Source organism: Tupaia chinensis, unplaced genomic scaffold (genome assembly GCF_000334495.1).
Source record: "Tupaia chinensis unplaced genomic scaffold, TupChi_1.0 Scaffold000532_1, whole genome shotgun sequence".
In the NCBI taxonomy this organism is placed as follows: domain Eukaryota; kingdom Metazoa; phylum Chordata; class Mammalia; order Scandentia; family Tupaiidae; genus Tupaia; species Tupaia belangeri.
Window position 1 is genome coordinate 5,952,271 of NW_006160045.1, and position 25,916 is coordinate 5,978,186.

The 25,916-nt window shown below is 40.9% G+C and overlaps 1 protein-coding gene across 1 annotated transcript in view; it reads right to left on the bottom strand.

The window, feature by feature from the left end:
* Nucleotides 1-25,916, bottom strand: part of SMYD3 (SET and MYND domain containing 3) — an 822,936-nt gene that overhangs the window by 407,144 nt on the left and 389,876 nt on the right. The gene's annotated exons all lie outside the window — the stretch shown is intronic.

Sequence of the window (25,916 nt, forward strand, 5' to 3'; positions counted from 1 at the left end):
AAAACCCCCCCCCCCCGGGGGGGGGGTTGGCCACTCCACAATCCCTTCCCCTCCATTCTCCTCTCAGGATCTTGGGCACTCACGTATACACGCCCAGCATGAATTTAAGCCACCGGGTCCAGGACTTGAACCGCGGTTGACTACATGAGAGTCCAGTGACATAGCCATTACACTAACTGCTGGTACCAATATATGCTTATTGAGTATTAATAATGTGCTGATCGAAGTGAGACAAGTGGGGACTGTCTAGGGACATTCCAACACCTTTAATAAAGCAGTAAAACCTGACATGAGAGGAGGTGGCTGAGAGACTGGGTCTGAACCGGTTGGAACCAAGATGGTACCTGGAACTACCACCATCTAACTGTCAAACTTACTACGCTCTCACTGTACTGTATTAGCATGTTGAATGACATACTCACCTATGCCATGATATTTTACAACTACCGCAATGACCAGAACTACCCTCTAAGGCCGGAAAATAAAAAAAGACACTGGTTCTAGAAAAGCCATCACTCCTTTTCAGGAAAAGTCATGAATAAACCACCCCCTTACTTAGCCTCACATTAAGCTAAGCCGTAAAAGCCAGACACCAAACAAAGTTTGGGGCTTCTCTGTCTATGGGATAGCCCTTTATCTATCTTTCAGATAATAGTTCTCCCCTTCCTCTTGAGGTTTACAACAAGGAAGCAGTGGGGATCCATAGCTCGACCTGGGCTCACTCCCAGAGCCTGTCCCCAAAAAGGGAACGAAACTGCTTACCTATCTCTTACCTACCTCGTCCATCTAGGGTGTAATCTACTCTGGCTTTCCTTAAGAACCTCCCAAAGCTTTCGCTCTCAAAAACTCACACTTGAATTCTTTCTTGTGAGAAGCCAAAGACCCTCCCAGCCTGGATGGCAACAAAACACAAGTCACTGAGGATAAAGTAATGAACGAGATAGAACATTCCTGAGCTCAGGGAGCTTCCGTATCTGGGAGGAAACAGGCAGGAGACAGGGCATTACCAGACAGCATGCCATCTGCTCTGATAAGAAAAAAGCACAGACTACGGAGCCCCAGGTAGGGGAACAGGGAGCAGAGAAGGGAGTAACCTGTAACGTTTTAGAACACAGCTAATAAAGCTGCTTCTACTACCTCACACTTTGACCTCAAAAATCAGAATTTCCAGACATGTCTAGCAGTACAGGACATCTGAATATAAAAGACTCAAGCTGAAGGGATGTAAACAAATGAGCCAAAAAGAAGAAAAACGCTGTGGCCCAATCAGAAGAGCAAGTAACTGCACATACAGGGTAATGCCTTGGCTTTGGGAAGAGACTTCCGTCCAAACACACCTCTGTCTTCCTTGCCAAGCGCCAACCTTTCTAACAAGGAGCAAAACCTCTCCTTCAGCAACCAAGGAAGAGACAGTAAATGCAAATGCTTTATGGTTTAAGATGCTCATGACAGACTTAACGCAAACTCAACATGGGGTAAGGCATAAACAACTGGCAGAAGACCCTCCCTGAAGGCCAGTTTTGAGAAGAACAGAATAAAAAGGACTGGAATAGCAGGAGAGGTGGGGAGAACCAGACTGGGATGCAGAACAATAGAAGGGAGGTGAACTGCCCAAGGAGTCTAAGTAACAGGACCTGTGCCCACAGCCAGAGCCACAGACACAGAACTAACCTAGAATTAATGAGACAGCACAATGAAACCCTAATTCAGGGAAGGTTGATGATGTTGTCCATCTAACCACTGAAGCAAGTGGACAAAGGGGCCCATAGATGGCTCTCTGTGGCTTTTCGAGTTTGATACAGGCTGGTTCTTTTTTTTTTTTTTTTTTTTTTTTTATTTTGTTTTGTTTTGTTTTGTTTTGTTGTTGTTGTTGTTGTTAATCTGCATGCAGGCATGATAGTTCTTGGCAGAGGACAATCTGTTCAAAAATAATTAGATTCCCCCTCACTTCTTGCGTTGGTGACAGAAGCACCCAGTGTATTTACAATATCCTATTTCGCTTCCATCTGAATCCATATGCTCACTGATCAGGTTAACGCTGGCGCTGCCTGGCACATTTTCACTGCAAACAAACTCTGCCTTGCCAAACCCTAAGGGAAGGGAGGGGATCCTGCTCTCTTAATTTCCCAGGCCCAGGAAAGGCATGCCTACAGGAATAGCAACAGCTCTGATGATTTATTGCTGGAGAAAGGCCGTACCTCGGAGGATTCATGTCATGAGCTGCAGGTACAGCCAGAGGAGCAGCCCTCATTTAGTGTGAGAGACGAGAGAGAAAAGCTGGAAAACAGCCTCCATGAAGAAATGCCTTTATTACATGGGAAAAGTAAGTGAATCAGGACGTGCTCTGTGGTTATAATTTCATGCTAGGATTTCCTGGCAAAGACTACAGAGGAGAGGACAAATGGAAAGAGAAAGGAAAGATGGAGAAAACTCTTATAGACAGAGAGGCCTGCTATTCGGCAAGCACGGTGCGAGGCATGGTACTTAGGTCACCTCGAAGAAGAGGTGACTTGGTGATGTCTGAAATGAAAAGCACAGGTGCCATTCTGGCACCCCAACAACTTCCTCAGATTGCTCTTTACTAGTTAATAAAGTGAGAAAGCATCTGTCACAACTTTGTTGTCAGGTTTATGCCATTGCAGAGTTCCTGCAGCACCTTAACCAGCCTTGGGCACTTGGCCTAGTATTCCCAGGTGGGTAAGGAGGAGATAGTTCACTCCCAAAGTGTCCCAGAACAAATGCAGCTGAATCATGAAATTATGTCAAAGAAGTGGGTTCAGCAATGCAGTTACCTTGACACAATATCTGTGTGGCGTAGTGAGGCAGTACAGTGAGTTTAAGAAAAATGGGGGGACTGGAAGTGGTGAAAAAAATAGAGATGCCTCCTTTGATAAGTATTTTTGTAAAGGAAACTAGAGGATTAGGACAGAAGCTAGAAGAGGATGTGGTGTCAGAAGAGGTATGGAAAATAAGCAGGTCTAACTTTAAAAACAATTCCTGCTAAGTGATTAAAAATGAGGACTAAAGAGGGCCAACCGGTGGTGTGGTGGTTGAGGCAACTGGATCCCACATGGCCGAATGTGTGGCTCGAGTTCTAGACTTGGCAGCTTAAGGGATATGCCAGTCGTGTGTGTGCATGCCTAAAATCATGAAAGCAGGGATGGAAGAGAAGGGATTGTAGTGTGAATATGCCCAGTGGTGGGGGTGCTTTCTCATTTTCCCTCTCTCTGTCTCTCCAGCAAGCACTGCCCCCTCTAGCAAATATAAAAACAAACAAACAAAAACTAAATTTAAAGGTACTTTAAAAAGAATGAGCAAAGTCCCAGCCTCTGTGACATAGTCCATAGCTACCCACTGCAATGCTGGAAGCCATGTGGCTGATGGTAGTTGCCTAGTTCAGTCTATCTGAAACACATCAGACATGTGTGTGCATGTCAGGATCCTGATGAGTTGGAGGCCCAGGGAAAGGGTCCCTTATCTTAAAAAAAGAAAAAAAAAAACTTTTAAAAATTACCACTAAAAAAACCCCTTAGAGTCATACAATGTGTACATGTGGGTGTACAGGGGAGAAAATGTGCACATGAAGAGAAACCATTCAGACAAGAGCTCAATACTGATAAATGAATTGACAAAAGCGTTATATAAAACGAGTTACTGAATCATGTAGTTACTTTTGACCTTTTCTGTTTATAAAACAAGTAAGTTATAGATGGCAAGGCAGAGGCACCTCCCCCGTGGGGAGGTCCAGGGTTTGCATTCTGGGATTACCCTATACACACCAGGTGTGCACATGCCTATGACCTAGGCTGGCTGAGGCCGGGGGCTGAGGGGGGTGGTCATAATGTGGAGACTGTTGGGGGTGTCTGTCTCCTCTCTCAACCTCTTCCTCTCGCACGGAATAAATAAACAAGTTTAAAAAGATCTTGTAGGTCTAAGTTGAAACCCTATTTTCTATAGGAAGAAACTGAGATTCAGAGAGGTCGAGTGATTTCTTGTCCAGACACAGAGCTAATGAGAGAGGACTAGACAAAGAATTCAGGTGTCCTGTCAACCTCACTGGGCCTCTGCCCCCTTCACCACCAAGCTATGCTTCTGGTTCCACTGGAACTGATTTTAGTTTTGTTTTCACTAAGATTTTTCAAAAAATCCTAAAGAAAAAGATATCAGATTAACTAGAAGTGATTTTTTTTTTCCTTTCAGAAGGGAAATTTTAACTACTTTCAACAACAAAGGGATTAAGTCTGCTCTGAAAGAACTACATTAAAAATAATGAGGCAGATAAAGAAAAGCTTTTATTATTTTAATGAATTCAAAAGCTGGAAGCATTATCGAGATGAGCAATGTGTTCATTGCTCTAATCCAATGTAATCATGTTTAAAAATTGTTCTGTTTAGGAATTTTTCTGCTGCATCAGATAAAAATCCAAAATGTGTCAAGTAGACAGAATATTCAATTTAACCTCAAGTCTTGAGTGCCTTTAAAATACAGATCAATAATATTCTAAGGACCATCTTTGAAAGTACCACCTAGAACACAAAGCTTCCACGCAAAGAGAGTCCTTCTATCTTTTAACTCAAAGATTCCTTAGTCTAGCATTTAACCCATAGCCTGATAAATTTATGATTCTATACATTCTTTATTTGGATGGACCATTTACTTCTACGTGTATAAGGAAGCTCATTTAATCTCTTCCTTCTTCTATATCTGCAGAACAGCTACAGAAAAACAATTCAGTTTTGGACATACTTCATCCGAGATGATTCTAAAGAAGAAAACACCATAGTTACATTTAGCATAAACACAAATTTGCTATACGAATATTACAGTCTTTTCAGTCTCTGATGAAAAGACCAGAATCTTTCTTTTCCAAACACCCTGAATGTCCAAAGAAATAAATGTCACCTACAGGAAGAATATCATGTATAATACTATTTTATTCTTTCTCAAAACACATCACATTTCTTTGCCATTAAGTTGTCACCATTCTGCCACAATCTTGACACATCAAGCTTAGATATTAGTATTCAGATAACTGTGGGGGCAAAACGACTTTGATAAAGCAAAGTTAATTGCATTTCACTTATTTTAAGGTTTTTTTTTTTATTTTAGCTTGCTCTTGCTGAACACATAATTTCAATAAAAAGACTAAGGCACCAATCTTAGGTTCAGCTTTAATTTCAGCAAGAGCACAACGGTGGTTATGATTAAACTTAGGAGAAGAGTTCAATTCAACTTCCCACAGGTTTGTGATTAAAATTATTTCAAAATCTTGTTCCAGCTATTATGAAATGAGTCATGTTCACCAACCCCCAAAACCTCACTGAAAGTCCAGTTGCAAATACAGAATACCAATCTGACAAAGAGCCCTATACCAAGTAAGAAAGCACAGCATAACTTTCAATATGAATATGAATATTATATGAGTGAAAGAATTGGTAGTTAGGACTTTTGTAATTAAGGGGTCAATTACCAGTTAATCATTCCCCAGGTCCTTTCATCACCATCTTACTGCCTACAGTCTGCAGGCAGCCAAGCTTTTCATATCTTCTAATCAAGCCTAGTGAGAAAGCATGATAAAGTGTGTTTTGTATCTACTGGTTAAAGTGACTTACTATATTGCTAATTCCAGACATACTAACGTTTCTACCTACATATAGCACAATAGCAATCCACATGGACAAACTGGTCCCAAAACAAAGGATTTCTGCTGTTCAAGCCATGAATGAGATAGACTGAGACTGTCAGTGAACATCAGCAAAGGCAGGGATGCAGGGAAAAGGCCACCGGGAGGGAGATGGAACCAAAAAACTCCATCTGTGTTACCACAGGAACACCCATGGCATACTTATTTCCCCTCTATGGCCCTGACAAAAAGCAAAGATGCTGTGAACACAATGCCCCAGTTAAGCACCCTAAAAAATAATGGAGGAAGAAGGTTTGTTTAGAGGCTTGGCTCCAGATTGAAATTACATTCTATGCAAGTTATTATTCATCAAATATTCCTTGAGGTGAAAAAAATTACACCCTGTAACATCCAGCATCCCACACAAACACTCTATATGTCATCTGTCTTTCTACATGCCAGATGGAGCTCCTGTTAGTGAGTCTTTTTGAAATACCAAAAAAGGTATGGCATTCTAGACCAAGTAGTTTAAAATCTTGGCTGTATTACTTACTAGTACTTATTGTTAATGAATTTTAAAAATGTTTCAGAAAAGGACAAATAAGTAATAAAAAAAGAAGTAACTTTAATTGCTCTGATTTTCAGCTTTCCTACCTGTGAGATGAGGATAATAAATCTGCCTTACAAAACTATTATAAGAAAGAAAAATATATAGGACCAGAACCAGAACTTAGCTGTTAAGAGAGCTGACTTATACATAGCTCAGTACAGTGAGTCTGGCCCCAGTGACTTGAAAAATATGCCAGGCACATGTGCACGCATGCTCAAAATCCAGACAGGAAAGAATAGAGGAAAAGAATTGTGGCATGATTATGCCTCATTGGGGGTAGCTATCTTTTCTCTCTGGAGAGCACAAATATCCTATGGCAAATAGAAAAAGAAAAAGAAAATTTGAAAAAGACCAAGCCTAGGGCCTCACATTCAGAAGACAATAAATAATTATTTGTTGATCTTTTCCCCACAATCCCCACTCACCAGTAACAGGTTCGAACATTACTTGATTGGATGAGCAAATGCTTGACTATTTAAACATTATCTCTAGTGTCCATTTCAACTCTGGAAGTATATTCAATATCTTATGGAGATATTTTAAGAACTTAGTTGTGCCTACATAAGGATTAAAACCTATCTTGGTGGGACCAGCAGACCAACAAAATGGTTATGTTGCTGGACCCCCACATAGTTGACTGTGGTTCAAATCCTGGACTTGGGGGCTTGAAACTCATGCCGGACGCGTCCGCATGTGTGCCCAAAATCCTGAGAGCAGAATGGAGGAGAAGGGACTCTGGTATGGCCATCCTCCCTGCAGGTGACTTCTCGCTTTCTGTCTCTCTGTCTTGCTCTATCTCTCTGGCGAGTAGATGCATCCTATAGCAAAAATCTCTCTTACAAGAAAAACATATCTAGGTATGTTTGGCATTCTTGTGGATCTGCCCTCCTGTTATCTTCCTGTAGCAGGAACCAAGAATCTTCTGAAGAACATAGTAATCCAAAAGGAAAAACCAGATGCTCACAAATTTGGTCCAAGGACAGTGGAGCAGTAAAGAAAATAAGGAAATTTTAAGTAGACCACTCCAGTTCTCAAATCTAATGTCAGTTGCTCTGGGATATGGAAGACTAAAACAACAATAAACAAAGAACTGCTTCACTAAAATTGCTATTTCTGGGACTAGCAGTTGGTGTAATGGCTATGTCGCTGAACTCCCATGTAGTCGACCGTGGTTCAGGTCCTGGATCCGGTGTCTTAAACTCACACCAGGCGCATGTGCATGCGTGCCCAAGACCCCAAGAGGAGAATGGAGGAGAAGGGATTTGCGGCATGGCCATCACCACCACCACCCCCCACGGGGTGGGGTGGGGTGATTTCTCGCTTTCTGTCTCTCTGTCTCTCTCTGTCTTTCTGGTGAGCGCATGTGCCCTATAGCTAAAACCTCTCCAAATTTTTCTTTTTTTTTTGCTATTTCTGGGAGCACTAGACAGAACTGCTTCCTTTGGAGCCTATGAAGCAAAACAGATTCACCAGAGATGAAGCATTCAGCCTAATGGCTGCTAGAGCAAGAAACAAAGATGGGAGAGAATGCCTGGGTGATGGAAGGACAGACAGCCCACATCTGAAATAAAGAAAAGTAGTCAGCGGAAGACGCCTTGCATCTGGAGAGCAGGGTGATGATAATACCGAGAAGTAGAAGGAAGACAGTGTCCGTGAACTCATCCTGGAGGCAACAGTGCACTTGACAAGACAATCGCAAGGAAGCTCAGAACCGACCTGGAAGAATTTACCACTGGGTATGTGGAGACAGAGCACGGAAATACCATTTTGGTGTTATTTTCATCCTAAACTAGTGTAACCTGTCTTGAGACTAATGCCACCTCAGACTAGCTGCTTAATAAAAGGAAAGAGGAGGGAGGTGGAAGGGAACCAATATTATCTGTATTTACTATGTTTTAGGCACTGAGTGAAGCTTTTTCTCATTTAGTTCCACATAATTTCATTCTAAAGAGCAGATTAACTATTTTATTTGATTAGATGTGCTTCCTCAAAGGCTTTTAAATTAAAGCAGATTTTATTTTTGTTGATCGGACTAGTCTTGAGTGCATGACTACAGGGATAAATTAACCTGGAATCCAAGTCAAGTATTTTCACTGCTTCCTTTGGAAAGATAACTACTGTGTATAGCAGTGGCTCTCAAGACAGCTCTCAAAGACCTTTTCAGAGGATCTGGGAGGTCAAAACTATTTTCATAATAATACTAAGATACCGTTTGCCTTTTTCATCCTCATCATCTCATGAGTGGACAGGGGCGTTTTCCAGAGACTGCATGTTATGTTTCATCACAAGAGCCTGAGTGCAGAAGTAGATACGATAACTCGGTTGTCACCTATTACGCCAGATATTAAGCAGATCTATAAAACAAACTTTGCCCACCAACATTTTTTGTTTTGAAAATAGTTATTTTTCCTGTAAATATGTGTATTAGTATTTAATGTATTTATTATTTGAACTCAATTAATAAATAAATTCCTCAGTTTTAAGTTCTAACATGGTAAACATGGATAGATAAAACCCACATGAAAAGTATCATTGGGGTCCTCAATATTATTGAGGTATATAAGGAGTCTAAAGCAAAAAAAGTTTGAGAACTATTAATGAACACCCCGGTTCATCTTTCTCCTCCCCGTCCTAAAACCACAGGATATCAAGAAATGGCTTTGCTAATCCGCAAGTCATGCTGACCTTGCCTGGGATGACCTGAAATCCAATTTTCTACAGACATCAAACACATGCCCCTTCTTCTTTTGCTTTTCCCAACCAAGTTATATTTCTTTCTGAATTATGTAGAAAGCATTTTTTGCAATTAAAAAGTTGTTACATTTGGGGGGGTATATTTTTGCTACTTATTTCTGGGTCTTTTGCATTGTAGTTATTGAGATTGTCATTTGGCCTAATTCATGATCGATTTCTGTAATTGTTTATTGATTGTTGAAAAGACACACAAACTCCTAAATACTCCTTGTCTACTGGTATTTCATTGATACAATGTTTTCTGAATTATGATGGCGAATACTAACAAACTGATTTTAAAGTTTCCTCCCACTTCCTCAATTGCTTTGGAATGAGTCCTTGACTCTGATGACTGCCAAGTTCCTTCATATAAACTGACTTGTAAAAATGTAGCCTATGGGGCCAGGGGATGTCACAGCAGCAACGTAACTGAACCCACATTGAAAGGATCCTAGGTTCACATACTGCAGTCTCCCTGAGCATGCCAGGCACACTTGCCTGTGATCTATGCCCGTCAAGACTGCAAGTCATGGCAATGAAGAACTGTTGGAGGTACTTATCTCTGTCTCTCTGTCTCCATCTCTCTCCCTCTCGCTCATGGAAGAAAGAAACAAACTTTAGAATTAAATTAAGCCTGTATTGTTCAGTATTGATATTTCCTCATAAACTATTTATGAGGAAATGCCTAGTTGTTCCCAGAAGGTCTTGCTTATGTATAGCAGGTGACCAAAGAAGTCTGCCAAGGAGTTTCACATGGGGAGCTCCAAAAGTCAAAGCATTTTAATAAACTCATCACATAATCACTTTGCACCAGGCTACATAAAGCGATGTTACTACTTAGAATTTGCATTTTCCAACAGAATGACATTAGTGCTAATATTAAACATCTCCTCCCTATTAATGCTTATAATCTGCCCCAGGTACTTTAAGTAAGTGGAACATAAGTATCTCAAATATTAAGTGTGTCTTCTTCAGTAAAAATACACGTATAGGTTGATCAGTCAAAACTACTGCCAAAAAGGCACCTAAATGGTCAAAACAATGTAAAGAAAATAGAATATCTCACAAAAAATAAGTTTCTAAACTTGTATTTTGGATGAAATAAAACTTAACCCCCCATCCTCTGGACCCACTATGACCTTCCTCCTCTCAAAAATACTTCTTGCACTCTGGTTCCTTGAGTCCTTTCTGTTCTCAGAGAATAGCAAAATCGTGACCTCAGTACTCATCTTCTCCACTGCCTTTCTTACCTACCTAAATGCCATGGAGCATGATTCCAATTCCACCATTATCAGTAACATCACCTCCTTTATTCTTTGTAATTGTGTCACATCAACTTCATAGAAAGTGACATGGCACAGTCAATGGCACGTTCTCTGCTCTAAGCCAGGTAAACATGAGTGAGTACAGTCCTCAGAGGAGCACTGCCTACACTCAAAGGCCAGCCCTGCTACCTACTAACGCAAAACACTGTCTCAGGTGCAAAACGGGGGTTGTAATAGGAGCTATTTCATTCATTCTTTTGAGGACTAAGTGAGTTACTGTACACAAAGTGCCTGGCACAAAGTACCCAATAAACGTTCATGCTTTTTATCTGTTAAAATATCAGGCTGCTAAATTCTGATAGAGAAACCAGGGAACTCTATGAACTGGCACATTTACACATGTAAGTTTCCCATACACCCTGGTAGTCGCCTATAGCCCTAGAAACCTGTCACAAGGTTCAGATTGGTCCAACATCCTTCTCTCTGCTCATGTCCCAACCCTTTGTGTGCTCTTCTCCCTGAGCAGATAATCTTTCAAAGTCACAGAGAAAACAAAAGCCACAGTGTTATCAACTTCCTACATAGGCCCCATGAATAGTACAGGTATCTGTCCTTAAAGTCCTCCCCCACTTTTAGGGAAATAGTGCTTTTCCTACACAGAGAACCCATTCTCCTGCGATCTACAGCCTTCCTGCCTCCTTGATGGATCTTGCTTCAGCAATCATTACCTGTACTGCCTTATCTCCCTACTTCCTCAGTCTAAAACCCTGCCCAAGTGTCACATAATTTTAAAAACTCCCCTTTAATCTCATTCACCTTTAGCTATAACACTTATTTCTCCCTTCATAGCCATATTGATAGAAAAAAAAAAACAAAAAACCCTTCTTACTTGCTGTCATGTCTTTTTCCCAAATTTTCAAACCTTTGTAAGACATACCATGTTATCACTAAGCACTAACTCTACACTTGCTCTGGTTTTAATGACCTCTTACGTGCAAACTACAGAAGACTTTGAACTTTAACCTTTTTGCTTACTATTCCATACACGGATCACTCTTCTGCTTCTGTGGCTTCATACACAGCAAGTACGTGAAGGAGAAAAACTGACATAGTTTTGTTTCCGTATCCAAATATAGAGTAGGAACCTAGTCTGTATTCACTGAGTGACTCAATGGAAATAATCAGTGCCTTGGTGGCACCCAAGTCATCAGGATACTATTCACTCTGTCACCACTAGCAACTTTTAAAGTTCCTTTTCCTAGTAAGTATTGTGTTGTCAGAAAAGTCATGATGTATCTCTGCACAGATAAACAGAAACATATGTGAGGACTTTCCCACCAAAGTTTCTTCTTTGGCAAAGCAAGTTACAAAAGGCCCAGGTTCTGTCTGATACTACTCCATGCAGTTCCAGGTGAGTAATTTGTTCCAACAGAAGATTTGCTTATTCTGGTAAAGTCATTCAGGACTCGAGTCTTCCCATTCACAGCACAGGAGAATGCCCAGGACATACCGTGAGGCCATTATATAGCTTCGTCAGTGGTGTTACAATGATCTCATCATAGAAACTGAACACAACAGCCCTCCTAGGTGCTTTTAAGACACTCTAGACCCCAGTGTTCTCTGCTTTGTTGTTGTTGTTTTAAACGCCAGACTGCACGTGCGTTTGGGCCAGAGAGACAGAAAGGCAGACAGAGAGGAAGGGGAGATGGAGAAAGCACTCCCCAATGGGGTATGGTCTTGCTGCAATCCCTTCCCTTCCATTTCTCCATCCTGTCAGGATTTGAGGTATATCTGCACAAATGCCTGGTATGTTTTTCAAGACACGTGGAACAAATAGATCAGCCATATAGAATCCAGCTCCCTTAACCATTAGGCCACAGGACTGGCCCTTCTGCTCTCTTTAGAAACAATAGGGAAGTGATTTTTATCTTATAATGTTCAAAGCAGCTATGCAGGGAGATTTCTTGAACTGTAAAAGCTCCACAAATTTTGTAGCCACAACAAAGAAATAGCTCTTGGTTTATTGTTCCTATACCTAATGATTAATTTTAACAATAATATATTAAATAAAGTCACTATCAGAGCAAAAAGTATACTGAGAAAGCAAAATGAATTAATGAACTCTGTCTTCCATTTTCATACTCTCTTACCCTAAATAAGCCATGCCTGATGATGAGATTACAAGGAACTTAGAAATTTAATAATGAATAATAGTAATAATAAAGTTGGCAATTATCCTGCCGTTACATTACAAAAGACAAAATTATTGCTTGATCTTCAGCTTTTGCTCCACAGCAAATTCCAATTCTTCCAGGATACAACTATTGCAAAGCAAACCATTTTTATCCCTTACTTGCATAATTTTGTTTCAAAACAACACCTCAATAAAAGCAGATGACTATTTTTTTCTATAGATTTTGATTAAGAACATTATATAATTTTAAGCCCATCAGTTCTGCTCTATCGTAATCAAAAACTACCTTTACAATAATAAATTACCAAACCAAATCATCCCCTCATCAAATAAAGCTGAAATTAAGATAAAAAAATCAATTACTGGTTCATCTACCACCAAACATTTATTGCACTAACTGCTCCCAACACGGAAGTGAGTAAGATCTACTTCCTGACCTCCAGGTGCTCAGAGTCAGCACCAAAGACTGTAACATGTCAAGAATCATATTTATCTGGAACTATGGGAGTTCAAGGGCAGAATTTTTAAAATTAATGTTAAGGTCTGGAAGTTTTGTTTGGCTCTTGATTTCACATACCTAATTTGGTTACTACGTATTTATTACACACAAAGACTTTCTTGGGCCTACTTATCATCTCAAGTAAATGGAAATAATATTTATCTTCAGAGGACCCTTTGTCACATAAGTCTGAGGAATGGGCAATAAAAAATCCAATAAATAAATCACAAAGATTTTATTTATTTATTTATTTAGAGATTTTTGCTACATGGTGCCTGCACTCACCAGAGAGAAAGAGACAGAAAATGAGAAATCACCCTCAGAAGAATGGCCACACCACAGTCCCTTCTCCTCCACTCTCCTCTCGAGATTCTGGGCACCCATGCACATGTGCCCAACATATTTCAATCCCCTGGGTCTGGGATTCCAACTGTGCTCTGCCACAGCTGGAGTGGGAATCCAACACTTTAACCATTAAGCCACCTGCTGACCCAACACAAAGATGATGTTTTAAACCCTGCTATTGAGTTGCTGATGAGAGCAGAGAGAAACACATTACTACTATAAAAAAAAAAATGTTTTAAAGAGCTTATATTTTAAAGAAAAACAAGTTTACACTGTTATTATTATCATTAGTTATTATTATTATCATTAGTATTTTGAAGCTGAAAACTACTGTATCTGGAAGCTGAGAACATATATTCTCTCATGAAAATAAGTTCTATATCATGGTTATGATCCAAGGTTAATTCATAAAAATCTATTTCTTTGGTTCTTTTTCTTTTTTAAAAAATAATAATTTATTTATTTCATTGCATTTGTTATTACTACTTCTTAATTTGACCAGAGAGAGAGAGAGAGAAAGGGAAAGCAAGAAAGCAAGCCACCAAGGCCAGGACTTGAACCAAAGTCGACTATGTGTGAATCCAGCACCTTTAACCACCATGCCACCTGCCAGCCCCTCTTTGGTTCTTTTAATAAACATTAAACGTCTGTCGCGTATGAGGCAGTATTCCAAGCCTGAAGAATATAAAGTTAAATAAGACCAAATCTCTGTTCACAGAAACTTAGAGCCTAAGTTGGAAGAAACTAAAATAAAGTTTGTAAGACTTGGTGTGTGCGTGCATGCCCAAAATTCTGAGGAGAATGGAGAAGAAGGGAGTGTAGCTTGGCCATCCCCCCGGGGGTGTCACTCTCTCTCTCCGACAAGCACACACATCCTACACCAAAATCTCTCTCTAAAACAAAAAAAAAAAGCAAATAGGAGGTAAAAAGGTAGAACAAACATTTTAGTGGCTGGCTGGATGGTGAAGGTGGACACAAAGGAGTCAATGACTAAGGTGTCTGGGTACCCGACACGATGTGGCATCATTCACAATGAAAGGGACCCAAGGCAATTTAAAGGCAAAGATGAAAAGTTCATATGCAGACCTAGCAAAGTTTACACCTTTGCCCTACATCTGCTTGGAACAGCAGGAGATTTCTAGTCTGGGCTTACGTTAAGCGAATGTGAGGAGTAACGTTCTAGGACAAGACCCAAACTGCTCTGGGCACCACTGCATGTCACCTGCTCACCCACAGTGTTCCGTCTCCACTTACTGGTGTCTTTGCAGCTTGTACCTTGGCCTTGTAGGAAAACTGTATTTCACATAACTCTGGCTACCCACTGTTAACAGATGAGAAAAATGAGGCAGAGAGATAATAAATAACTCATCAAGAGAAGACAACCAGCAGGGGCCCTTGTCCCAGGAACGATGCTCTTTCCAACAGTGCACTGCCTGGTTTAGGAACAGCAGCAATTCTTTACGTACTCATTCTTTTCAAAGAAAGCTTTCCTTCAGTTACACAACACGTACAGACGATCAGAAAAAAGAAAAAAGGCAAAAAAACAGATGTCAACAAACATTACCTCTCAAGTTGTTGCTTTGAATCATATTCTTTGTTAGATGGAAAAGGCATATTGTAAGACTAGGATTCCTCTATATACGTTCTATGGGTCACCTGGGCATCAGTCACAGAGGAATGGAGTCTCTTCTCACCCCAACAATAAGCTTTTTCTCCCCATAGATCTACTTTCTTCTTTCATATTCTGCTACGATCTTTTGTGGTGGTTAATTACACAAGAGACTAGTACAACTGTATGAATCCCTGGTGCAATTGCTTTGAGAACTCACAAACCACGCCATATATTCTGGGGCTTCCAAATTCTTAAGTGTCACAGCACCACAAGCTTCTAAACACTGCATTAAGTATCTGGACTTGTAGTTCAGATGAAAGATGAGCTATATGAAGATGAGCTCTATGTTCTCAGTGAGATCCCAACACATTGAAGTTTGCAGGAAGCTGAAAGGCTTAAATTATTCCAGTTAATAGGTTTATTCTCCACTGGTTATGCATGGCAGATTGAACGGACAGTTGCAGGTGCAAGCCGAGAGGTAATCAAACCTCTAAATAAGTAAAGACCCAAGGAGCACTGGCCAGGGAAGCACAGGTTTCAGAATGAATTATTAAAGCCTGTACCAGTCTGTAGTCTAGGGTTCTTAAGTAAAGATTCTTAAGTGAAGATATCCTATCCTGAATGCCATTATTTTAACGTAAAAATAGACTTATTATTTCCTCCAACTTCTTTCTCTACCACTCGTGAAAAATGAAACAGTTCCGTTGGTTTATAATTGATGTGTCTGACACTAAAACTTCATTCTATGTGCTGCCATACTCTGAAATATAGAGTAAGAAAAGATCATCTTGACATGTAAAATGGCACGTTTTGTACAAAACCACTGAGATGTATCTGACAGAGCATGTTCTACGGGGACAAAATGTAGTTCTGTCTGAAAATTTACCACATGCCTCCTATCTCATGAAAAACACTCAAACATAAACAAACATATAATGGTTTTGGCTAAAAAGGGGAAATTGGCTTTATTTTTATTTTTAGGACCAGCCAGTAAATGTAGAGTGAGGTATAAGTTTTTATATCTACTTGTTTAATAAAAACAATTACTGAAAAACATGAAATGGTAGAAAGTGCTTAAAATTCTCAGCATATAAGTTATCGAATTATTGATCTGAAACATATTTATAAATAAAAATACCCATGAGCACAGAATATATAAATACAGAGATAATCATTACAATGCCATGGATTCTACTTTATTTTTCCTCCCTCCGGAAAACTACTAACTAAATTGTAAAAACAGCACTGTAATCTACACAGCATTTTATATTACTTTAAGAAACATTGGGGCCAACCGGTGGCATGATAGTTAAGATAGCTGGATCCCACTTGGCTGGCTGTGCAGTTTGAGTCTTGGACCCAGCAGCTTGAGAGACATGCCAACAACTTGAGAAACATGTATATGCATGCCCAAAGTCTCAAAAGGAGGGAGAAGAAGGACTTGCTGCAAAACCATTTCCCATGAGGGGCTGCTTTCTTTTTCCCAATCTCTCGACCTTTCTCTCTGTCTCTCTCTCTTTCCAGCACGAGAGCCCTCTGCAAAAATTACCAAAAAAAATTTTTTAACTGAGCACCTATTTTATATCAGACACAGATCTTGGTGCAGATAGAGCAGAGAATAAGATACATTAGGTCCTTCTTCTTCCTTTTCTTTCCCCCCTTTAGCAAAGGGTGCACGCACTTCCTGGACAGAGAGAATGGGAGGTATGAGAAAGCACCCCCTTATGATACAATCCCTCCTTCTCCATTTCTCCCTCCTTTAGGGATTTTGGGTATGCACACACATATGCATGTGTACCTAGCATGTTTTTTAAACCTCTGGGTCCAGGGTTCAACCACACCATTGGCCCAGTGGGATCCAGCCACCTTAAGCACCACACCACCAGGGGGTCCAATAAGGTCCTTAGAGAGTGAGACATAGTACAATAAGATAAATGAACAGTTCCAGATAATGTTCACAATGTAGTACCATGAGAGTTTATCACACGTGTGGCAGGAGGAACTACTTTAGATGGGATAATCACAGAAGACCTCTGAGGGGAGGTCACACTCTACTGAGTACTGAATGATGAGAAGGAGCCAACCATAAAAAATTAAAACAACAGTAAGAGCTGGTGGGGTTTGGAAAAGTAGTTATAACAACTAAATTCAACAGAATACCAAATAAAACGGGCCGCCCAGAGAGAGGGCTCTTCATCTCACAGGGGCTCCACAATGCCATTAGGAACCCAGGCTTGTTTCCACCCCTGGCACATAGCTTTTCTCCTCATGCTCACCCGAGGGCTGCTCTACTCCTGGGCAGGAAATCAGCATTCTTGTGAAGGAGAAAGGAGAAGGGTAAAGAGTAAAGGGCAAAGGACCCAGCCAGCCTAGTCAGTCCCTTCAAATCAGGAAACGAGCTTTTGGGACCAGACACTATGCCATGTCCTGGTCCCATAATGTCACTGGGCTCCTACGTAGTTGACCATGGGTCAAGTCCCGGACCTGGCAACTTAAAACACCAAGAAGGTGTGTTTGTGTGCCCAAGATCCTGAGAGAAAAATGGAGGAGAAGGGATTGAGGTGTGGCAATCCCCCATGGGGGTTTATTTCTCGCTTTCACTCTCTCTGTTTCTTTTTTTTTTTTTTTTCTACAGGGCACATGCGCTTGCCAACCAGACAGAGAGACAGAAAGCGAGAAATCACCCCCTGGGGGGATGGGCACGCCGCAATCCCTTCTCCTCCGGTCTCCTCTCGGGATCTTGGGCACGCACGCACATGCGCCCGGCATGAGTTTTAAGCCACCGGGTCCGGGACGCAAACCGCGGTCGACTACGTGGGAGTCCAGCGACATAGCCATTACGCTAACTGCTGGTCCCGTCAGTCTCTCTGTTTCTATCTATCTCTGTCTCTTTGGTGAGCACATACACCCTATAGGAAAAATAAACACTCTCTTTTTTTAAAAAAAAAGTGTACATATTTTTTTAATTAAAAAATACTTTATTGATATAAAATGAAAATGATTATCTGAGACCCGAGCCTTCAGAGAAAGAATTACAGTGTGGCCACACCCCCAGGGGGGGGTGATTTCTCACTTTCCCTCTCTCTGTCTTTTGAATGAGTGCAAGCACCTGATGGAAAAAAACTTTAAAAATTTCGAAATTATAAATGTAAGACAACAATGAAGTTTTCCACATTGATAGACTCTTTCTTTCACAGAAGATTTCTGTGTAGAATGCTATTTGGTAGTATTTTATCCACAGCAGACTTCTTTCAAATGTGGAATTAATCCTCTGAAGCCCTTCCACTATTTTATCAGTTTATCTCATATTCTAAATCTTTTGCTGTCATTTTAACAATGCTAACAGCACCTTCACCAGGAGTAGATTCTACCCCAAGAAATCACTATCTTGACCCAGCGGAAGCGGCGGGAGCTGGTAAATGCTACTACCATGTAGGCTGAGGCCACATGGAGACCCAGGTTTGATTTCAGTCATCCCCAAAAGCCAGACCCAGTGGGAAATGCATGTCCCCAATCTTCCCAGCACCAGGGACCAGCCTTATGAAAGACAATCCATTCATGGACTAGAGGTATTGGTTGGTGTCAGGATGACTCAAATGCACCACATCCACCTGCACACCATTTCCACTGTACCCCATTGCAATATACAATGAAACAATCATGCAATAGGGTTTGCACTCCCATACGACTCCAATGTAGCTACTGATCAGACAAGAGGCAGAGCCCAGGCAGTAATGCAAGCAATGGTGAAGTTTCACTGGCTCGCCTGCAGCTCACTCACCACTGCACTGTCTGAGCACCAGTCTGTAGCCCAGCCCCCAATAGGCCCTGGACCTGCACCAGTCCACAGACCCAAGGTTCGAGACTCCTAGTCCCAACTACCCAACTACTTAAAGGCTGAGGCAAGAGGATCTCAATGCAATGAGACCCAGTTCTAAAAAAAAAAGAACAAAAATGCTTCTTTCACTGGTCCATAGGAAACAATTCCACATCCATTCAAGTTTGATCAGGAGATTGCAACAGTACAGCCAATTCTTCATATTCCACTTCTAATCTAGTTCTTTTGCTGTTTCTACCACATAGGAAGCTACTTCTTCTACTGGAACTTCTCAAAGTCATCTATGAGGGTTGAACGAATCAACTTCTTCCAGACTCCTGTCAATGTTGCTATTTTAACCTCCTCCCATGAATCACAAATGTTCTTACTGGCATCTACAATGGTGAATCCTTTCCAGAGGTTTTCAATTTACTTTGCCCAGATCCATCAGATGAATCACTATCTATGGCAGCTATTGCCTTGCAAAATGTATTTCTTCAATCATAAGACTTGAAAGTCGAAATGACTCCTTGATCTATGGGCCACAGAATGAATGTTGTGTTAGCAGGCATGAAAACAACATTCATCTCCTTAGACATCTCCATCAGAGCTCTTGGGTGATCAGGGACATTGCCAAGCAGTCATATATTGAAAGGAATCCTTTTTCTGAGCAGTAGGTCTCAATAAAGGGTTTAAAATATTTAGTAAACCGTGCTGGAATATATGTGCTGTCATTCACATTTTGTTATTCCACCTGTAGACCACAAGCAGAGTAGATTTAGCATCATTCTTAAGGGCCCTAGGATTTTCGGAATGGTAAATGAGCACTGGTTTCAACTCAAAGTCATCAGCTGTATTAGCCTCCAACATGAGAGTAAGCCTGTCTTTTGAAGCTTGGAATCCAGACATTAAATTCTCTAACAATGAAAGTCCTAGGGGGCACTGTCTTCTAATAGAAAGCTGTTTATCTACATGGCAGATCTGTTGTTTAGTGTAGCCACCATCATCTATGATCTTAGCTCTGTCTTCTGAGTAACTTGCTACAGCTTCTACATCAGCGCTTGTGGCTTCACTTTGTACTTCTAAGTTCTGGAAGCAGTTTTCTTCCTTAAACCTCATGAACCAACATCTGCTAGCTTCAAACTTTTCTTCGGCAACTTTCTCATCTCTCTGTCTTCACAGAATTTGAATCAGGGTCTTGCTCAGGATTAGGCTTTGGCTTAAGGGAGTAATGGGTCTAGTTGATCTTCTATCCCAACCACTAAAAGTTTCCCCATATGAGCAATAAAGTTTGTTTTTCTTTGTTTTGTTTTGTTTTGACTTTCTCAACACTCATAGGTTCACTAGAATAGCATTTTAATTACCTTCAAGAACTTTTCTTCTGCATTCACAACTTGACTAACTGGCACAGCGTTGGGCCTATTTTGGCTTTCAACATAACTTCCTCACTAAGCTTAGTCATTTCTAGCTTTTAATTTAAAGTGAGAGATGCATGACTCTTTCTTTCACTTTAATTCTTAGAGGCAACTGTAAGAACTGGCTTACTAATTGGCCTAATTTCACATTGTTGTGTCTCTGGGAATAGAGAGGTTGGAGGAAAGGAACTGAGACAGGAGAACAGCTGGTTGAAGGGGCAGTCAGAATATACGCAACATTTATTAAGTTTGCCATCTTATGTGGCCACAATCCATACTTGCCAAATAAAAAAAAAATAAAAAACGATTACAATAGTAACATGAAAGGTCACTGATTGGGCCAGCCCATGACACAGTGGTTAAGGCAGCTGGATCCCACATGGCCAACTGTGTGATTTGAATCCCAAACTTGGTGGCTTGAGAAACAGGCAAGGGTGTATGTACATGTGTGCCCAAAATTCCAAAAGAGGGAGAATGAAGGAAAAGAGGTGTCAGTACCACCATTCTCCATGAGATGTGCTTTTTCACTTTCTTTCTTTCTCTCTGTTTCTCTCCAGTGAGTGCATTCATCCTTTGGCAAATTAAAATCAAAAACAAAAACAAACAAAAAAACTACTGATCATAGAAGATATAATCATGAACAAGTCTGAAATATAAGAATGACCAAAATGTAACACAGAGATATAAAGTAAGCACATGCTGTTGGAAAACTGGTGCAAATAGACTTGCCTAATATGAGACTGCCAAATACCTTCAATTTGTAAACAAACAGACAAACAAAAAACAAACCACAGTATCTGCAAAGAGTAAGAAACTGCAATAAAATGCAATATGCTAGTATTTTTACAAATAAAAAAGTTAACGTGGTAGGTGAAGTTACTCATTTAATTTCACAAAATTAGAAGTGAGAGGACACACAATTATAACACGGGTTAACCTGACTCTTAAATTCATGCTTATAGTCCGAGCCTTCTTCTGTTGCTTTTATGTTCCTGCTTATCACTATGCCTCTGAATACTGAAAGGGCAGAATTCATTCTTCCGAATCCATTTTAGTTATTACTTACTGCCCTATTGATTCACATTTTTAAAAAAATGCTTCATTATTTGTTCTAAAATTTTTATTTATTTAAAAGTTTTAAACATAGGAACTTCTGTTCCTTTACCTGGCAAACATATATGAGAAGAAAAATAAATCCTGAAAACAGAAACTGTATCTCCAGTATCTCCTTCTGATAACTGAGGTTTGGGGGTGTGAAAATTCATATTAGTGGGAAAATAAATCTCTATACTGCTCCTTCTCACTCGAGATACCTGGGGAAGAAGAAAAGACAAGACTGAAATTTCAAAGTGCCTGCCACTTCTCCAGTGCTGAAACATTAATGAGCTTCTGAATTTCCAAAGGTGGGCTCAGAGCCTAAGGATGTTTGAGAGTTAAATAGCTCTGCATAATGAACGAAAGGTAATTGAGTTTCCGGAGGAATCTGAGAATAAAGAGGTCTAGGAAAATAGAGAAAGGCTGGGAGCTAGGAAGATACTGTTGTCTAACTTCACATGGCATCTCCCTTGTTTTCTGCACTAGTAGCAACACTGTCACCAAATCCGACCCAGAATTTGTCCTGACTTCTCATGTGGCGCAAGAGGCAGCAGGCAGTAGGATTCCATGAGTGACTTCAACAGAAAGGCAGGCCTTGGAGAAAAATGTTTCAGGATCAATCCCAGCACATGCCACTATTTAAAAATCTACAAAGATTAAAAGGAGATAGTGAACCTACAAGAATATCATACTGCCTGGCAGAGCTCCTAGGGTATTCTCCGAGACATTGGCATTCGAAAGGTGGAGCTGTTTGTTTTCTCTTCACACCCTGAACGTTACTGCCAGGCATGCGGAGACCACAAGACAATAACATCAGACCAGTCCAGTGTTCTGGCACCTGCTTTAGGGCAACCTCATTCTCTCCCCTCACTCCTCAGCACTAACCCACCTCACCCCACCCAAAACCTCAAAGCAAAGGCCCTTGCAAATGCAAATGAAGTTGGCAAAGCACACCTGGTATAGTTTAATTGCACACTGCCAAGTCTGACAGACCGTTTTCGCTGTAGTTAAAAAGGCGTTTTCTCCAACAGGTTCCTTCTCTGAGGCCCTGCAGCTTTCAATGTAAACTTCAAAGTTATTTTATCTGTGCCTCTGATTGACCCCCATCTGCACTCTATTGTCACCTGTACCTCTTTCCCAACATGCCTCCATAAACACCAATAAGACTGAGCAACTTACAGTTGCTCTTCTCTGTGTGCCAAGCTGCAATATTCTTCTCTTTATACATACTGCTCCCTCCATTCTGTGTTGAAGTAGACCCCCATTTTGAACTCCTCTTTATAGTGGAAACCTGCTTTCTCCTTTTGCCTAGAGTAAACAGAGTGATTGACATTCATACTGTCTTTGCTAAATAACCAGAAACTCCCTACCCTAAGATGTTCCTTAGTGATGTAATCACCATTCACCAGACCCCTTACCCTGAGCCATGAAAACCATTAAGATTCCATTGTGTTTAGGTAGGGATGGAACATACCCTTAGGAATGATTAACCTGCTTGTTTTGCTTCTGTAATTTGCTTTTGCTTTTACATTGTAAACCCTAACCACCTACCCTTTCAAGGCCACCACACTTGGTTCTTGTGATTGCCACATCAACCTGGAAAAGAGTGTGATATTTGCAGATATGAGCACCCTTCTCCCTACACTCGGGGCTGCAGGGTTTTGAGAGACATGAGTTCCTCCCCCTGCCATCCCCCCCACCCCCGCATGCCACCCGCTTAATCAATAAATTCTAATAAATTTGGCTATGTCTGGATGTCCTATTATTTCTCTCTGATTAGACTATAGCATTTGGAGGCCCCAGTGAGATGAGTACCTACTGGTACTTGGGTCAGGCATCCCAGGATAGTGGCCTTGCTCAGGCCAGCTGCCAGCTACCCAGAGAATGCTTTAGGGGAGGTGTGCCGCCCAGGATGTCCCAGGTCCCCAGATCTACCTTTTGGGATTGTTGATAGCTGGGCAAGAAATGCTGACTACTACTCCAAAAACTGTGGAGTTCTAGTATAAGACCTCTTAAGGCATTTCTTCTTGGTATTACTGTCCTGCTCTTTGGGAAACAAACTGGTGAGTTCAGGGTTGGCAAAGGAAAGGAAAGCCCCCTGAAATCTGACCTGCTAGATCGGGGGTTCAAGTTCCTCCTCAGGCAGTTGGATTCAGGGCTGACCAGACACAGTTATAGAGACCCTACTTAGATTGCACCAGATCTGCTGGAATTTGGGGCCTAGATAATTGTCAGTGTTTTGAGTCCCCCTAGCCCTTAGATGGTTTGTAGTAAATCAGGGATTGTGTCCCTGACAGGATTTGAGTCCCTGGGTATTCAGATCTTTTTGTTTTCCTTCTTGTCTTAATCATATAACTGAAGGGAGGGAATGTTTTAAACTCTGTGTGAATGGTGAATGTGATTGTATTTGTGGTTCCGCTGGGTGGGTCCTAACCTGTGGCTCCGTGGAGGCCTCATACAGCCAGAAGGTAAAATCGATGGTAGAGGTCACTGACCTTCCCTGTGCATTAGATCTAACAGTGGGCTGATAGCCTGTTACCAAAGCTAAGAGGCTCTGTAAGGTCCCTGTAAGGGGCGCAGCCACGTGGACACCAGAATAATTCTCTTTTGAGAGGGGACACCTACCCTTTGTCTGTCTCACAAACATACAAGAGGGCAAAGATGGAAAAATAGAAAAATAGGAACAAAGCGAAAAGAGGCTGCTCCTCCCACGATGGGTAGGCTCCTCTCTCTTGGAAGGCTAGGTCCTTTATTTTTGGAGAAAGTTATGGCGACCATCTTGGGCCAGTGAGATGCACCCATCCCTTGTTTGTCTTACATTACCCTCTTGGGAGGAAAGTGGGGGAAAGGTCACTCCTCTTTTCATGATGGGCAGGCCTCTCTGTCCTCAGAAACTGGGTCCTTTGTTTCTTGAGAAGAAAGTCCTAGAAAAGGAGGCTCTGCAGATTCTTTGCTGTCTCGTATTGTGGCCTAAGAACTGCATTCTTTCTTAGCAGGCAGTTTGGGTAGATGCACCTGCTGCATTCTTGACGGGACTATACCAGGCTCTTGTCCTAACCCATTTCTTCTGCCATCAAGAGGAGATGGCCAGGGCCCTGGTCCACCTTCTCCTAGTTCACCTCTAACTGGCTGAGAGCCCCATCCTCCTTTGTGTTCTCTCGAACCCATCTCAGCCGCCTCCTCAGTGTCCCTGCTTTAGAGGATTTTTTTATTGCCACTTTAACTCTCTGGCATTCTACCTGTGCTCTAACAGAGGCAGAAGTTCCTGCTCTTTTAAATATGAGTCTTGCTAGCCTTGCTATTCCTATTATAACCTGGGATAGTTGGGAAATCAAGACATTCAAGAACTGATGATCCCTATAGTCACAGCACTATCACTTGGAATTGCCTTGTGACCATAGGAGATACAGGTGGAGGCAGGACAGTCCTGGAGTGCCTCAGGGTACATCCTGACCAAAGAGCATACCTGCCTTTTTAGAAACCATGGGAAGCCAGAACAGCTCCTTTAAAAGTCCCTTAGAATGCATGTTTAAGTGTTTCAATGGGGCATTTGTGGAAAGTTGTAATTACGGCATCAAACTCTCCATCCAACAACTGAGAGGGCCCTTTGAAAGCATCACACTTAAAAGAGGTAGAAATATCAGGAATATTTGTGTTGTAAAATCTCTAATGGTACTGGTAACAACAAGTTAAAACCCACCATCCTTGAGTGTATAATTAAAAATTTCAAGAAAGGGGTTATTCTAAAAAATATTGATGTCAATATAACCACAGGGAAATTGGCTCTTATAATCCTGATGTGTGTGTGTGCATCCATGCATGCAATATATCATGTTACATACTATATATGTTGTCTGTGTGAAAAAAACCCTTAAAGAATTCTATTAAATTTGGTTTATAACGAGAGTGCTCATACAAATTAGTTTAAATACTTTTCAAGTTCATATAACTTTAGTAAAAAAGTTGGCTTCAAATATAACAGAAGAAAAAAAGATTAGTTAAAGTCTTCACAATTTCCAATACATGTTTTGTCCAGGTTTTAACTAATCAAGCAACATCATGTTTATCTTAATACAGTTGGGTTAATGAAACAGCTAGTATTTATGTGTTATGTTTTACCTTTTACACAGTGGATATCTAACAGGGAAATGAATTCATGACTAGCCTTTTCTGGCTTTAGTTTTAGTGCTGACAGATGATCTCTGACATCAAAGTAACTCTTGGATGTTTACAGAGGGCCCCTGAGACATGCAAACGGAAGATGTTAAACTGATCAGGCTTGTTGTTTATATGTTGGATAAAAATGGAAAGCATAGTCAAATTAAATAATTCTAATTTTCTTGGCATTATATTTGAGTTATATGTAAAAATATGTTATGTACTTGTATGTCTATATATGTATTGTGTTCCAAAACACTTTAAGATTCTCAGGAGTTTATGGTAGGCTATTAAGTTAAACTGGTATATATAGCCCAATGTCTTTGTCAGTTATGAATTTTTGTCAGAGCATTAACTATGGCTATAATCCTAATGTTATATCCTTAAGGAAATTCACAAAGAGGATGGAAAGAGAATGTACTCTTACAAGTACAGGTTTCTTTTTTATTTTCTTTTTTTTGGAGAGGATTTTGCTATAGGGCGCGTGTGCTCGCCAGACAGACAGAGCGAGACAGAGAGATAGAAAGCGAGAAATCACTCCCCGGGGGGG